This window comes from Ambystoma mexicanum, chromosome 11, assembly GCF_040938575.1.
Source record: "Ambystoma mexicanum isolate Mex_15411 chromosome 11, UKY_AmexF1_1, whole genome shotgun sequence".
In the NCBI taxonomy this organism is placed as follows: Eukaryota; Metazoa; Chordata; class Amphibia; order Caudata; family Ambystomatidae; genus Ambystoma; species Ambystoma mexicanum.
Genome location: NC_090934.1, coordinates 1,073,075,626 through 1,073,093,248, shown reverse-complemented (window position 1 = coordinate 1,073,093,248; position 17,623 = coordinate 1,073,075,626).

Genomic DNA, 17,623 nt, shown 5'->3' with positions numbered 1-17,623 from the left:
CAGGCATACAGTGCACAGAGGTCCAGCCCAAAGAGCCAACCGGGTGCTACACATCACCTTTGAAGATACGGTAGTCGCCCAGTCAAGACCGGCGCCTCTGCGAGAATCAGGTGAGCGTTACATTTACTAAGATTGAACAAACCACAGAAAACAGAGCGGAAACACTGGGCTTCACCGAAGAGGAAGCCAACAAGATTTTATCACTGATTAAATTAACTAGTGAAGATTTACCAACAGCAGAGAACCCGGAGGCACTCATTAGACAACTCGAATGGAAAATTCGTCGTGAGATTAATCTGAAACTACACGCTTCAACCCTAGCACGTTATTATAAAGCCCAGAGAATCCCCCGTGGTCTTCGTGTTAATCTCGAGCCCACTCTATGTAAAGAAAATCCAGCATTTGTGAAAAGGTGGTGTCAAATATTGAATAAATGCTCGCTTGATTTAATACTCCTCACTATAGAAGAGTTAGCCTACAATCTCAAATCTTTAAGCGAAGACGTGGATGTCCTCAAAGTAACATTGAGTAAGTGCTATACGGAAGATCAACTTAAAGAAGTACTGAACGATACCAACAAAAAGTTACAAAAATACAAACAAGAACTTGAGACCAAAAAAATATGCAAATTCAGGAGAGATACGCTGGATTATAAATTGGATATAGTATATACATGGCAAGAATATTATGGGCACTATCCGAACAAACCATACCAAGGACAGACACCGAAACCACCAAAACCACAGGGGGAAAACACAACGTCGGATGCCTCAAGCACGGAAATGGACCCTCACTTGTCTTCGGAAGTAGCCCAGCCAACTGGCTCACGGGACGAATCCATACCAATAGAAGAAGTACCAACAGACAGAGTACCTTTTTTAGAAAAGGACCAACAAGAAGGGGACAGAAGAAGAAACACGCAGAGGAAAAAGACCCAGAAAAAAACTTAGTGATCAACATATCATCTTACACTTTGACCAATCATGAACTGAAGTTGCTACAGAAGGGACTGTCCTTTGTGCCTCAGAGCAACAGTACACTTTTGAAAGAAAAAATTGATTTCTTTAGGTTTCTAAGAAAAATGAAACTAAAGATATTTTTTGATGATCTCATGGAAGATCAGGAACAAGACGTGGCTGATATACATTTGGAACTCAGTCCTAAGAGTCAATTCAATCCACCGATTCAGAACCATGTTTTATCAACATTTGAAAAATCGATTCTTAAGGATCTCTCGAAACTCCAGTTCAAAAGTGCCGGATATGGCAATTTCAACTAGGGTGAAAGACAAACCTTGAAAAAACTCTTGGACAACCAGGAAATAATTTTTAAACCAGCAGACAAAGGGGGAGCACTGGTGTTAATGGATAAAAGTGATTATCTGGAGGAGATTGAAAGACAATTAGTTGATACGGAAACATATCAAGAAATATACTTTAATCCCACAAACCAGATTATGTCTTTAATTGAGGAAACCCTGGAGGAAGCTGAACATATGGGTAAAATCTCAGAGAAAACTCATAGATTCTTGAATAATGAATATCCGATTACACCGGTTCTTTACATATTACCAAAAATTCATAAGAGACTATGGAAGCCCCCTGGACGACCGATTATTGCAGCAACTAATAGTATCTTGGAACCGCTTGCACAATATTTGGATGAAGTATTGCAGCCACTAATCCAGAACACCGAGACGTATTTGAGGGACACAATGGATTTTCTAAGGAAACTACAAGGAGTGAAATTTGTTGAAAACCGTGACATCCTTTTCACTATGGATGTTACTTCCCTTTATACGAACATCACTCATGAAACTGGTTTGGAAGCAGTGGAATGGATGTTATTGAGAACAAGGGATTGTAAAGCAGATCGGGTGTTCGTCTTGACCCTTCTGAAAATCGTACTGATGAATAACTTCTTTAAGTTTGGGGAACGTTACTTCCTTCAAATCTCAGGAACTAGCATGGGTGCGGCAATGGCCCCCTGCTATGCCAATATTTTCATGTACTTTTTAGAACATGAACATGTATTAACTTCCCCAACATGGTCACGACATCTGGCAATATACACAAGGTACATTGATGATATCTTTGGTATTTGGACTGGCTCCGATGAGGAACTTCAGCAATTTTTTGACATGATGAACAATATGAATCCACGGATTAAATTTACCACATCTACCAGTCAATCTAAAATTCATTTCTTAGATGTCGAAATCTATGTGAAGAATGGACAACTAGAAACACGTATCTTTTAAAAAAAAACTGATAGAAACAGTTTGCTTTTGGCAACTAGTTTTCATCCCAAGAGAACACTGGACAGTGTTCCATTGAGCCAATTCTTAAGATACAAAAGGAACATCTCAGAGACCAGTGAATATACAAGACAATCATTGACCTTGGAAAACAAATTTATTGAAAGGGGATATAATAGAACTCTGATCACTGAAGTAAAGGAGAAAGTAAGTCGAATTGAGAGGAATACCTTGTTGACACCCAAACCCCCTAAGGATCAAAAGAAATTAGTGTATGTAACAACATACTCAACACAGAGCAACAGGATCAAAATAATCATTCACAAACATTGGCACATGTTGAGTATGGACCCGAAACTCCAACAGCTGTTTACAGATACTCCGACATTTGCGTACAGGAACAATAGATCGCTACGGGGCAGTCTGGTGAGAGCAGACATCAGCACAACAAGAACCACAGCAACTACTTGCAAGGGCACAGTCCCTTGCTTAAATTGTCAACATTGCAGCAATGTGTTAAAAGGGAATAACATCAGACATCCATACACAGGAAAAAACATCGTATTGAAACACTCATGCACATGTGACTTGGCAAACGTGATTTATGGCTTGAAATGTCCATGTGGCTTGTTTTATGTAGGCATGACCACTAGAAAAGCAAAAGTAAGATGGTCGGAGCATAAATCAAACATTAGAACTAAGAATCTGAAATCTCCTGTAGCCCTGCATTTTTTAGAGGCCAGACATTCAATAGCACAGATTAAATTCATAATACTGGAACAGGTTAAACCTAAACCCAGAGGAGGTGACACGACAAGAACACTTCAACAAAGAGAAATGTGGTGGATTGAGGAACTTGACTGCCTTAGCCCTAGAGGAATGAATGTGGATTTTGACCTAATGTGCTACGTATGAAATGTTTTGATAAGTACTTCTGATAAGAACACTCCAACAAAGAGAAATGTGGTGGATTGAGGAACTTGACTGCCTTAGCCCTAGAGGAATGAATGTGGATTTTGACCTAATGTGCTACGTATGAAATGTTTTGATAAGTACTTCTGATGATTACCCTGGCAAATATGGGGATTGGGGCTTGAACCTGAGGCCCCGGTATGAAGACTTAGTGGTGCCCAGCTCTAAGTAACCATAAAACAGAATGTGAACATCTAAGCTAACATGATGGCAGAATGGTAGAGATTGTGAACGTTTATGGTTTACATGACGGCAGGATGGTGGAAGATATGTCATTCTTTGAGATTGCTTCTGAACATTAGAGTATCTACCATTGGTTCCACGACACATGTATCGCAGTTGGGCAGACATGGGGACCGGAGCAGACTAGTTCTGCGTGCTCCCCTTACAGCAGGACAGTGATACACTTTAACTCTTCTATCCCCAAGTACAGTGCTGATAACGTTTCATTAATTTTTTTATCAGTAAAATGTCACCTGTATATTGGCTCACTGGTCCATTTGATGGATCGGGTGTCTTTGACAACTCCAGCTCGAGTCTCTTGAAATTAATACGCAGCGCGAGGCCTCCTATCCGCAGTCATTATACGAACGGAGCTATGCTCCGGTTGTTTTACAGGATCATGCCTGACCAGGTGAACTACGGGCGCCGAAGCGCAGGGGCGGCATCCAATGCCTATCCCCTTTGCGCTTACACTAAAACTATTGAACATTTCTGGACGATCGAGTAATACAGTGAGGCGACATGCGCAAAAGAGTAGCGCCTGATAGGTTGTATCGGCACTACTCGGCACGTAGAAACAGACATTAAGCCCCAGGACACGGATGTACTGTAGCACGCATGAGTGGGAGATCAGTAGTCGGCACTGAGTGCTTACACTGCTCTCACCACGCATGCTCAATGAGATCGGTCTCAGATCGAACCGCAGTACATGGTTGTACTGTTATGCGCATGCGAGGAAGAACAGTAGTCGGCACTAGGTGCCTACTCGGCTCTCCTTACGCATGCTTCATGAGTCTCCACGGGGGTATAAAATAGATTCCTCGAGTACCGGAGAAGTGAGATGCACTCCCTTGCCGGACTCAAGGAATTACGACGGATACACCGGACTAATGGGTAAGGATGGACTCAAAGGTTGAGTAAATTGACCTCTTTGAGTAAGAAAGGTTGAATTTGGGATGCTTGACTCCTAGAACAGTTGGTTTTTACCAACTCAGTTAGGCTAATTTTATGGCTAGTGGTTATTTTGTAGTTTTAAGGTTTTTTCAACGGTCTTAGGGACCAGTATGTTAGGGAGGCTTTGCATACATTTATAACTCTTGGCTATTTTTCACTTAATATTGTAGAAATTTACTGAATGGAGGAGGTTTCAAACAATTCCATTGTTGTTTGTTTTTTTCTTAGAACAAACTTTTTTCTTTGAAGTGGACCCGCCTAGGGAGGGCATTGGCGTTACCCACTCGGGTTATCCTGTGATCGTCTGCAGTGGCAGTGCAGCACCCACAGTTGAGATGGTTACTAAGTTTAGGAGCATAGACCCCGCCTCAGAGTTTACGAGGTTGGTTTTGGAATTGTTTTGTTTAAGTTTCTTATGCTCTATCAAATTGATCTTTTTTCTTACAAATGCTATGTGGATTTTGCCCTAATGGAGGAATTTTTTCATTTTACCTTTCACCATAGGTTTTACAATTGAGAATGAACATATGTCCTGGAACCATTGGTATCTGCTGCCCTGAAGATGGACTGATTTACGCGTCGGCTAAGAAACTCTATTTAATTGGTACCTTTTGGGATTGATAAAACTGCAAATTGCTGGATTTGGGCGTTCATGGACATTTGGAAAAAGGGCCGGGGAGTGTCTGGTCCACACAATATTGCTTCCTTGTAGGGAGAATTTGATACCGAACTTGATGCTCATAAGACTCTCAGAAAGAAGTGTCTTGGAGTATGTGCCAGCGTTCTTCGTCTTTTCTTCATTAATTATGTGAATGAGGAATTTACTTGACATTATTTTGTCTAAATGAATTGTATTTATGCGTATACATTGAGAAATACCAATGACATATGTTTTCCCTTTTTGAAATCGAAAAAAGACTAGTAAAAGTTTGTTTTTCCTTTTTAAACAAATGGACTGTGGAATTCGTTTTTGATTTATTCATTGACCAATTTGAGATTACACTTTGTGTGTTATTTTGTTTTAAATTGTGAATTAGACTGTTTACTTTAATTAAATAACGATTGAATTTGATTTGGGGGGGTGTTCCTCCCATTGGAGTGCACTGTGGACAGACAGGTAGCAATACATGTCTCTTTTTCTTTTCTTGTTCCTCAGTCCCGAGTGGCCCCGTGACATAAGCCACAGTGCACCTGAAGCCTCACTTTAAACCCAAACCACTATTGTCCAAACTTAGTTAGACGAAACCATTGAAAATACCCTGACATAAATCTTTAGTGCCTCCTTTCCTAGCCCTTTAAAAATCACATTAAACATAAAGGAAAAGAAAAACAGTTTGAAAACTAACTTTCGTATAAAAATAAACAACACTTCAATTTTGGTTCTTTCTCTTCATATTACGCATGGTAAAAATTCATTTAAATTTGAATCAATAATTGTCAAGAGCTCAATCAACTTTAAAGTAAAGGAAATACTTCTGCTACCTATGCATCGATTCCAGAGTGATTCCATGCTAATAGTTGACTGATTCTGAATATCAAGATCAAAAATTCTTAAACGGGATGATGCAAAGAAAGGGCAGTAAATAACTATGTGTTTGAGTGTTTCATCTGCCTCTGCAACACTACAGAAACGGCACAAGAGTGTGCAGTTTGTTAGAATCGTTCTATTCCAGTTTTTAGTTTTTACAAGTGTACAGAACTGGTTTAGGCGGAAACGAAGCAAGATTTTCCTACCTAAAGCAGAAGGAAATTGAGTTAAATAAAAGGATTGATCGTCCCATTTCTTCGAAACCTGTTATATTCTGAATAGGACGAGTAAGTTCCCATCGTATCAGTCAAGGTGCACCAATGATAAAGGTCATATTTTTTTTTGTGCTGGAAGAAACAGAGTCATGCTTTTTGGAGTTTCATTGATTGATTCCAAAATGGAATTCAATTTATCAGTGGCGGTTTTCAGCGAACGGATACACGGGTTGTCCAGTAATTTATTGAGCTCAACATATAAAGTGTTTTTAGGTGGATCAACCATCTTAATATAGTTTTTTATATTCCGCCAGTTTCTTTTTGCGGATAGCGGGAGCAAATTAATTTCATGGCAAATGAATACATTTGGGATAGATTGAGCTAAACCCAATGCAGACTTCCACAATTTGCCCTGAAGTATATCAAGAAAGGAATCAATGTCGTATAGGCACATGTCTAAGGGGTATAGGAGACATGGTTCAACTTTAAGCAGGTAAAACTGAATGAGAGGCAATAAAGAAAATTGACAATATTTATGATAAATGATTTTCATTTGTGAGGACAACGTTTTCGCTTTATTATTGAGGAAAGTTTGCCACGTGCGTAAAGAATACGAGTCAGTCAATGGATAACCTAAATAACGAATAGAAGAAGAGTAGGAAAGAGCGGCGCCTTGTAGGATCCATGAAAATGTGTTTACTTTGCAACGGCCTTCAAAAAAAGTTAGAATGAAAGATTTTGCAGGATTGACTGTAAGATTAAGATTATTTGCGTAATCTGCAAACAAATCAAGTTTTTTTTTTTGGAGGCCAAAGGGTGTATGATCAAATAATAACAAATCATCTGCGAAACCAATCCAATCGAGCCTAATAGGCCCCAATTTGGCTGGGAAGGCAATCTGGTCTTTCCAGAGTGAATCTATGCCCTGTAGGTACAAATTAAAAAGGACTGCCGCCATGTTGCAGCCTTGCTTCACTCCAATTTCGGTGCTGATGGAATTAGTTAGCGCACCATTACGATTTAAGCGTATACGGTACGTCGTATGAAGGTGCAACAAGGCAATCAAAGCAACCAAAGAGTGGGGGATGCCAAGATCAATCAATTTGGCCCAGAGAAGTTCTCGAATTACACTATCGAAAGCTGCCGTCAGATCCAAGATGGCCATGTACACAGGCCCCATATGCGAGCTAGCAATTTGTGCTTGAAGATGTGCTAGGATAGTGGCATTAAGCCGACAGCCAATATATTTTCTGAAGCCTACCTGATAGATAGACAATAGATTGTTTTGCACGATAAAGGCTTGTAGTTCCTGCAGAAGTAGTAGTGAAAAGATCTTAGAAGATGCATCAGTAAGCGCAATTGGACGATAGTTACAAGGAAGCTCAGGTGGACCTTTCTTGTAAATAGGAATTATATGTGCTGAATACCACGACGATGGGATAAGGCCAGTTTGGAGAATCAAGTCAAAACGGATCTTCAGTAAATGTGCCCAGAAAATGGGATCCGATTTGTATACGCATGGAGGTAGCCCATCGGGGCCGGGCGCTTTAGAGTTGTTAAGTTTGCCGATTGCATCAATCATGTCGTCGATCGTCCATCTAGAGGTTGTACTACAAGTGACCGCTGGGTGGCTACCTTTAATAAAGACAAAACGATCAGGCAACTGGAATTTCAGCTTGATGTATTTGGTCCAAACATCAGCAGAAATTACAGATTGAGGGTCAGAGTGCTGAGCAGATTTTATGGAGCGCAGTAGCGACCATGTTTGTCTAGTGTCGTGTTTCAACAGATGGTAAAACATATTTTGGTTGTCGGCAACATACATAGAGATTTTCAAAAATGTAATTTTATTTTTATAAATTTGCTTGATTTTATTAATCACTGATGTTATTGAGATAGCATGAGATGTGGAACTTATTGTCTCTTTAATGGAGCGATTTTTTCTCTTTTTAGTTCAGCTACTGAAGCATTGTATTTGTGAGCATGACTCAAATTAGGTGAAACCGTGGGCCGAGTGTTCAGGGCGATTTCCATTGAATGAAATTGTATGCGTTTCACGTTGTTAAGTTCTATTTTGGATAGAGAAAAAGAAGAGTCCCCAAGACGAGTATCAACATTATGATCAGCAGCAATCCTTTTCAAAAGATTCCGACAAACTTTCGGACTCCAACGAACAGACAAAGACTGTCTATCAGGCTCTATTAGGGTTAGGCTAGGAGTCGCAGCGAATCAGGCAAATGATAGGTGTACAATTAAACTAATTAGCATATGATCACCGAATTTTGGGTTGTAAATAATAACCGAATCAATGATTGGGTATAAGCAGGAGGAAATGAAAAAAAAAGTCAATCAATGATTTGCACTTGCCTCTGTGCCAAGTATAATTGTATGGATTAAGAATCACAGGGGCTGGTTGAATATCCCATTCTAGGAAAAAGTCTAACCAAATTTGCCCGTTTCTTGCGGAAGAGACAGAGCAATTGGGAGCCAGACCATTTTTACTTTGTAAGACATCGTAGCAAAAGGCATTAAAATCACCACCAACAACAATGGATTGAGTGCAATTGCAGTTTCCAATACTAAATTTACTTCATCTATGATAGAATCGAGAGTTGAGGACAATCTTTTCCAGTAGACACAAATCAGCAAAAAGACAGTATTGGGCAAATCACCATGGGTTAGCTCAACAGCCAAAAGACCATGGGTACAGCTTATATACTTAGCAGCACATTTACATAAAGTATTTATCAAGATGGCTATCCCTCCTGAGGGTCGCCCCAACGAACCATGCAAAGCCTTGTGTGAAAAAACATGGAAACCCTCAATTGTGAATGGAGATCGACACATGGTTTCCTGTAGGAAAACAACGTCTGGCTGAGGACCACTCTCTTTGTTAATCCAAGCTCTATAGTTGTTTAAGCCACATGGATTCCATGAGACAATTAATAACTCATCCGAGCTAAGAGTGTCCTATCAGACCAGCATTCGGATTTGAGGGAGCCAAAGTAGAGCCAAGTGATTGAATACCCTTAAGGGCGGATACAATCGCCAACAATTGCGTGAGAGTATTAGCATCAAGTCCTAGAGATCCTCCTTGATCTTTCAAGGCGGAAGGACTCTGGACTACAGTGATTTGGGTATTGACAAAGATTTCTGCATCATCGATAGAGTAGAATAGCATCGGTACTAACCCTATTGAGAGCAGATCATCCTTTTGTTCCCAAATTAACTTCATGACAAGAGGCGAATTGTATCTACAGATCATTTTGTTATTATTCACAGATGCAAGTTTAACCCAGTCAATGTCATCTGATCTAATCATTCTTAGGGCTGGGATCGCTTGCAAAGTTGAAGTGAAGTAGGATTGATTTAGCCTAGCTTTGCCATGGTGCTCTATGTCGCTTTCCCAACCCATCGCAACAGCTGATTTAAGCTCATCAGCCGAGTTGGCCAAAGCTGCGTTATTGGCGCTGTTTTTCATCGGAGAACAATCAACCGTTGGAGGGGTGGACCTCGAATTCTCACTATGCAGTTCTTGACTCAGATCTGCAGACAGCGATTTAGTAACTCTTTTGTCTGGAATATCAACGTTGTTGCTCGAGTTGGCATTGGGAGTGTGAACAGTCTCCTTTGCCATTTGGGATTGGGGTTTCACCTGACTTTGTGTAGCCTCATCATTGCACAAGCCACGTATAACTCTATCAGTTTTCTTTGAGGCTAATATAGGGTAAAGGTTTGAAAGCGTAGCTTGTTTGGAAACCGATTGAGAGTCTTCAGTTGGAGGCAATGAAGTTATAAGTTCCTTGCCTTTACTCACAGTGATCTTCGATGCCATTTCTTTTTTGGGAGACAAATTCGACATTGCCCTGGCAGCTTTTGTGCATTCCTCTTTTTGTCTGGACTCTGCTGCGACAGGGATAGACATTGAGGGATCAGAAAGGTTGAGCACTGCTTTGGACTCAGTATTTAGCTGGTTCAGGTCAATGATGCCCTCACCTCCTGATAAGTTGCATATCTCTTTTATATTAGAGTTATGGCAATCAAGTTTGGGAGCGCTCTGATTTTTTGATTTTTTTTCAGCTTTTTGTTTAATTCTTTTATCGGCCCCTTTGCGTTTTTCAACTCTTATGAATGCTCTTTTTTGTTTTCTAGTGAGGACAACTGGAAGGGTTGCTTGCACAGGGGTAACTCGCTGCATCAGGCTTGTCGCACACAGAATTCCGGTCAATCTTATTGTCAGAGAGATCGATTAGATTTGTGAGGGCAGAAGGACTATCAGGAAATGATATCTTTGGGCACTCAAGAGGGGGTTGAACATGATCATTATTTAGAGCGTAAGGAGTCGTAATTGTAGGATGAACCTCTTTGATCGCGATCAATAGTTTTTCAATATTCGCTGCATTTGATGCAACCAGTTGTGCTAGTAAAGAGTTCAGAGCTATTGGTAACGGTTGCAGAGGTATTGGATTATTCGAAACAATTTCCGCAAGTGTTTTTGTTTGAGTGCCTTTATCACTAGATACAACAGAGGTTAGGTGATTTGAGCTTAAGACTGAAATTGCATTACACGCAAAGAGCAGGCCTTCTATCTGGTTTATTTTAGAAGACATTTCAGTGTTTTGTAATTGAAGAAATCCAACTTCTTCATGAGTACGTTCATGGCCTTTGTCGAGTAAATTCAATATTCGTGTAATTATTGGAAAAGCCTCTGGATTAAACTGTAAGTCCATTGGAGGCAAGGGATTCGGTGTATGCATGGTGTCATTTGCACACCTCAAATCCACTGATTGTAATGGATGGGAGCAATCATAAGGGTAAGCAACATTAGGTGATTGAGTTTGTTGTTTTATGAGAATAGGTGAGCTGTTAAGTTGTGCTGGGAGAGTCATATTGGAGGGTCTAAGTGAGGAGGAGGAGCTCCCATTTACAGCCCCCTCGTATAACGCGGTGGGTTGATTGGGGGCTAGGTAAGGGTAGTTTAAACCCTGGTTAGGAAGAGCTGCATGATCCCCCCACATATTTCCTTTGTATGACAGGTGGGGAAGGTTTGTGGGATAATCTGATACGTCTTCCTAAATCAGTTTCGATCATCAGAGGAAGGGTAGAGAAATCAGTCAAGTGATGATTGAAGCACTCAACACCCATTTCCTTTTTGATGACAGCTCTCACAATGCTATCATCCAGGTTTGCGCTATCGTCCATCCAACCTCTTGGTGAGCTAGAGTTGGCCACCTTGGCTTCGAAAGTGCCACCACCAGGGGCTGAAAATGACTCAGCTATGGGAGTATCAGTGAACTTTGTGGCTGCCAATGGCAAAAAGGCCCCTTGAGACGTATTTGGAAGTACAACATCACTTAGTTGCGGCTCAGTTCCATAGGGAAACCCCAAAGGTTGGTTTACTGGGTCAGATAAGCAAGACCCTATAGGGTTAATTTCAGCAGCGATTTGAGGGGCGAGAAGCATTTTAGAGGGATCAGCAAGCCCCATGTTAATTGAGGCGTCAGTTATATCACTGCATGATTCCTGTATTTTCGGGTCCACACTAGATTTTAGCTCCATGTCCTGGGGAGGAGAAATCGCAATGGAGGAAGTAGCTTCAGACAAGTTCTCTAGTAACTCCATTGCGGGAAGGTCAATGGGAAGACCCCCCCTTAGCTTTTTGCAGTTTGGAGCGTTTTAGTATGGACCCATTGGACTAAATGGCAAACCAGACGGAGGTCAGAGCAAGCCACCATTCCAGAAAGCATTTGGTAAATGCTATGTTTGTGGCTCGTCTGACCATGTGCAAGGGGATCCCAGATGCAAGGGTAAACCTTCAGGGGTCCACACTGTCTCCTTAGCCTTCGCTCCAGAGGAGGAAGTACAGATGGCCTGTGGAAACTTTCTGTTACTAGCTGATGAACCCATTGGAGTCTCAGCTAGTGTTTCTTTAGTGTCTCTGGGGTTGTGGGAACAACAGAATTTAGATGTCTATAATTCTATCCCAGATAATACTAAAGAGTATTATAAGGACAGTGTCCAGGTGAATGGTCAGGAGACGCCTGCCATTAGGGACACTGGGGCCAGCATAACTGTGTTCGATAAATAATTTTTTCAGGCAGAGGATGTTGCTAAGGCAACCAAATGCCTCACCAAGTTAGCTGGAGGGCCTGTGCAGATGCTTCCCCAGTTACCAGTTCTCATCCAGTGTAATGACATGACTGTGAAGGTACCTGTCAGCATACAAAGTGAGGTACCAGGAAGGGTTCTGTTGGGTAATGACCTGAAGACTCTTGGAGTAGTGACACATACCCCCAGACCTCCTAGTAAAATGTTACAGGAGCTCACCAGACCTGCAAGGGAGAGAACCATGAGAGGTACTCCCAAGGAGATGATGAAGAAGGATATCACTCCTACTCCAGTGGAGTTACAACTTGCTATCTCGGAACAACAAGAAGCAAAGGGGAAACCCAAGACTTCTAGGAAACAGCCAGCAGCAAGCACTCCAGTGCTTCCAACAAGGACTTCCCCTAGGTTGTCCAAAGTTACACCTGTAACTCCACCTCCAGCTGAGGCTGAGAGGGAGGTACAACCCTGTGTGGTGGAGCTAGACTCTGAAGAGGAGCTAGTGGAAGGCCAAGAACTCATTGGAGATCTGGATCCTGTTGACAATCCTGAGCTGTAGTCTTTACTGGCAGAAGGTGGACCCAACAGGGCAGACTTCAGTAAGGGACAGAGAGAATGTCCAACTCTGGAAGGTTTTCGTCAACAGGCAGCTTCTCAGGCTGATGGGCAAGAGCCTGGGAGGTATAGGTTGCACTGGGAAGATGGCCTCTTCTACAGTGAACCAACTGAGTCTGCGCCTGGAGACTACAAGCGGCTTGTAGTACCTCAAGAAAACAGACAACAGTTCTTGCAACTGCCCCATGAGATTTCTTTGGCTGGTCACTTGAGTTTCAAGAAGACCAAGGAAAGGCTCTCACTCTACTTTTATTGGCCAAAAATGGGGGCTGAGGTAGATAAGTTTTGCAAGAGCTGCCAGACCTGCCAAACTTCTGGTAAGGTTGGTTCCAAGAATGTGGCACCTTTAGTGCCTCTCCCAGTTGTCGGAGTCCCATTTGAGAGGGTAGGGATTGACATTGTTGGTCCCCTTAATCCCCCAACCTCCTCAGGCAACAGGTTTATCCTTGTTGTAGTAGACCATGCTACTAGGTACCCTGAGGCAATTCCCATGAGGACTGTTACAGCTCAGGCTGTGGCTAAGGCCCTCCTTGGTATTTTTACCAGGGTTGGGTTTCCTAAGGAAGTAATCTCTGACAGGGGGTCAAATTTTATGTCCCACTACATGAAAGCCATGTGGTAAACCTGAGGAGTTACTTACAGGTTCTCTACTGCCTACCACCCTCAGACAAACGGGTGGTAGAAAGGTTCAACAGAACCATGAAGAGCATGATAGGTGCTTTAGAAGACCCCCTTAAAAGAAAGTGGGACCTTCTATTGCCATGCCTTCTCTTTGCTTATAGAGAAGTCCTTCAGGAGGGAGAAGGTTATTCTCCCTTTGAACTTTTTTATGGCCATCCAGTCAGAGGTTTATTGGCCCTGATTAAGGAGGGGTTGGAGAGTGCTCCTTCCCCCAAACCAGTCAGAGTGACTGACTATGTGATAGGTCTCCGGAGGAGAATCTCACACATGATGGCAGAAGCTAGTGATAAACTGAAAGCTGGGCAAGCTTTGGTCAAGCATTGGCATGACCAAAAGGCTAACATGGTTGAGTTCACTCAAGACCAGCTACTTATAGTTATGATCCCCACAAGGCAGAGGGCCTTGCAAGATCAATGGATGGGACCCTTCAAGGTTGTGGGTAAACTTGGAGAGGTGAACTATCTGGTGGACTTGGGCAATCCCAAGGAGGCTCCCAGAGTCTTCCACACCAACCGACTAAAGGCGTATGTTTCCAGGCCTGAAGTAGGAGCCTTGCTTCTAGCTTCAACAGAAGAGGAAGAAGAGAGTGAAGCTCTCCCTGATCTCCTCAGAGGCTTACCCTTGGATGAAAAGATTGAAGGAGTAAATCTCTCTTCAAATCTGACACCTGAGCAACAAGAAGAGTGCAAATCTATGTTAAATCAGTTTGCCTCCTTGTTCTCACTTTCACCAGGCTTGACCCCTTGGGGCCAGCCTGATATACTCACTGGTGACTGTCTGCCAGTCAAAAGCAGAGGATATAGAATGTCAGAAAATGTAAGGACCCACATCAAAGGGGAGGTCAAGAAGATGCTTGATCTCGGGGTAATAGAGCCCTCTACTAGTCCATGGTCTAGCCCAGTTGTGTTAGTACCAAAGGCAGGATCCAAAGAATTGAGATTCTATGTGGATTATAGAGCTCTTAATGCAGTCACAAAGACTGATGCCCACCCTTTGCCAAGGACAGATGAGTTGGTGGATAGACTTGGTTCAGCCAAGTTCCTCAGCACATTTGACCTTACTTCAGGCTATTGGCAAATAACCCTGACAGACCATGCCAAGGAGAAAACTGCATTTTCTACCCCAGTTGGCTTTTACCAATTTAAGGTTATGCCTTTTGGACTGAAAAATGCACCTGCAACATTCCAAAGGGTGGTAAATCAGGTTCTGGTTGGGATGGAGGACCTCTGCATGGCATACTTGGATGACATTGCAGTATTCAGCCAATCCTGGGAAGGGCATGTTAACCACCTAGGACATGTTTTGCAGGCTCTTGGACAGGCCAATCTGACCATAAAGGCAAGTAAATGCCAGATTGGTCAGAGTAAGGTGGTCTACCTTGGGCATGAGGTAGGAGGTGGAGAAATAAGGCCTTTGCTCAGTAAGATTGAAGCTGTGCAAAATTGGACAACACCTACTACTCAAACCCAGATGAGAGCCTTCCTAGGCCTCACTGGGTATTACAGGAATTTCATAGAGAACTATGGGACCGTAGCTTCTCCACTGAATGTAATCTCCTCTCCAAAATTCCCTACGAAGGTCAAATGGAATGAGGAGTGCAATCAGGCCATTGAAAACCTGAAAAAAGCTCTGTGCCAAGCACCAGTATTGAGAGCTCCTGACTATCACCAAACTTTCATTGTGCAGACAGATGCTTCTAATGTAGGTATAGGTGCAGTCCTTAGCCAACTGGATGAGAAAGGTACGGAGCACCCCATTTGCTTCATCAGCAGAAAGCTGAAAGGAAGATGGCCTCTTCTACAGTGAACCAACTGAGTCTGCGCCTGGAGACTACAAGCGGCTTGTAGTACCTCAAGAAAACAGACAACAGTTCTTGCAACTGGCCCATGAGATTTCTTTGGCTGGTCACTTGAGTTTCAAGAAGACCAAGGAAAGGCTCTCACTCTACTTTTATTGGCCAAAAATGGGGGCTGAGGTAGATAAGTTTTGCAAGAGCTGCCAGACCTGCCAAACTTCTGGTAAGGTTGGTTCCAAGAATGTGGCACCTTTAGTGCCTCTCCCAGTTGTCGGAGTCCCATTTGAGAGGGTAGGGATTGACATTGTTGGTCCCCTTAATCCCCCAACCTCCTCAGGCAACAGGTTTATCCTTGTGGTAGTAGACCATGCTACTAGGTACCCTGAGGCAATTCCCATGAGGACTGTTACAGCTCAGGCTGTGGCTAAGGCCCTCCTTGGTATTTTTACCAGGGTTGGGTTTCCTAAGGAAGTAATCTCTGACAGGGGGTCAAATTTTATGTCCCACTACATGAAAGCCATGTGGAAAACCTGTGGAGTTACTTACAGGTTCTCTACCGCCTACCACCCTCAGACAAACGGGTTGGTAGAAAGGTTCAACAGAACCATGAAGAGCATGATAGGTGCTTTAGAAGACCCCCTTAAAAGAAAGTGGGACCTTCTATTGCCATGCCTTCTCTTTGCTTATAGAGAAGTCCTTCAGGAGGGAGTAGGTTATTCTCCCTTTGAACTTTTTTATGGCCATCCAGTCAGAGGTTTATTGGCCCTGATTAAGGAGGGGTTGGAGAGTGCTCCTTCCCCCAAACCAGTCAGAGTGACTGACTATGTGATAGGTCTCCGGAGGAGAATCTCACACATGATGGCAGAAGCTAGTGATAAACTGAAAGCTGGGCAAGCTTTGGTCAAGCATTGGCATGACCAAAAGGCTAACATGGTTGAGTTCACTCAAGACCAGCTACTTATAGTTATGATCCCCACAAGGCAGAGGGCCTTGCAAGATCAATGGATGGGACCCTTCAAGGTTGTGGGTAAACTTGGAGAGGTGAACTATCTGGTGGACTTGGGCAATCCCAAGGAGGCTCCCAGAGTCTTCCACACCAACCGACTAAAGGCGTATGTTTCCAGGCCTGAAGTAGGAGCCTTGCTTCTAGCTTCAACAGAAGAGGAAGAAGAGAGTGAAGCTCTCCCTGATCTCCTCAGAGGCTTACCCTTGGATGAAAAGATTGAAGGAGTAAATCTCTCTTCAAATCTGACACCTGAGCAACAAGAAGAGTGCAAATCTATGTTAAATCAGATTGCCTCCTTGTTCTCACTTTCACCAGGCTTGACCCCTTGGGGCCAGCCTGATATACTCACTGGTGACTGTCTGCCAGTCAAAAGCAGAGGATATAGAATGTCAGAAAATGTAAGGACCCACATCAAAGGGGAGGTCAAGAAGATGCTTGATCTCGGGGTAATAGAGCCCTCTACTAGTCCATGGTCTAGCCCAGTTGTGTTAGTACCAAAGGCAGGATCCAAAGAATTGAGATTCTGTGTGGATTATAGAGCTCTTAATGCAGTCACAAAGACTGATGCCCACCCTTTGCCAAGGACAGATGAGTTGGTGGATAGACTTGGTTCAGCCAAGTTCCTCAGCACATTTGACCTTACTTCAGGCTATTGGCAAATAACCCTGACAGACCATGCCAAGGAGAAAACTGCATTTTCTACCCCAGTTGGCTTTTACCAATTTAAGGTTATGCCTTTTGGACTGAAAAATGCACCTGCAACATTCCAAAGGGTGGTAAATCAGGTTCTGGTTGGGATGGAGGACCTCTGCATGGCATACTTGGATGACATTGCAGTATTCAGCCAATCCTGGGAAGGGCATGTTAACCACCTAGGACTTGTTTTGCAGGCTCTTGGACAGGCCAATCTGACCATAAAGGCAAGTAAATGCCAGATTGGTCAGAGTAAGGTGGTCTACCTTGGGCATGAGGTAGGAGGTGGAGAAATAAGGCCTTTGCTCAGTAAGATTGAAGCTGTGCAAAATTGGACAACACCTACTACTCAAACCCAGATGAGAGCCTTCCTAGGCCTCACTGGGTATTACAGGAATTTCATAGAGAACTATGGGACCGTAGCTTCTCCACTGAATGTAATCTCCTCTCCAAAATTCCCTACGAAGGTCAAATGGAATAAGGAGTGCAATCAGGCCTTTGAAAACCTGAAAAAAGCTCTGTGCCAAGCACCAGTATTGAGAGCTCCTGACTATCACCAAACTTTCATTGTGCAGACAGA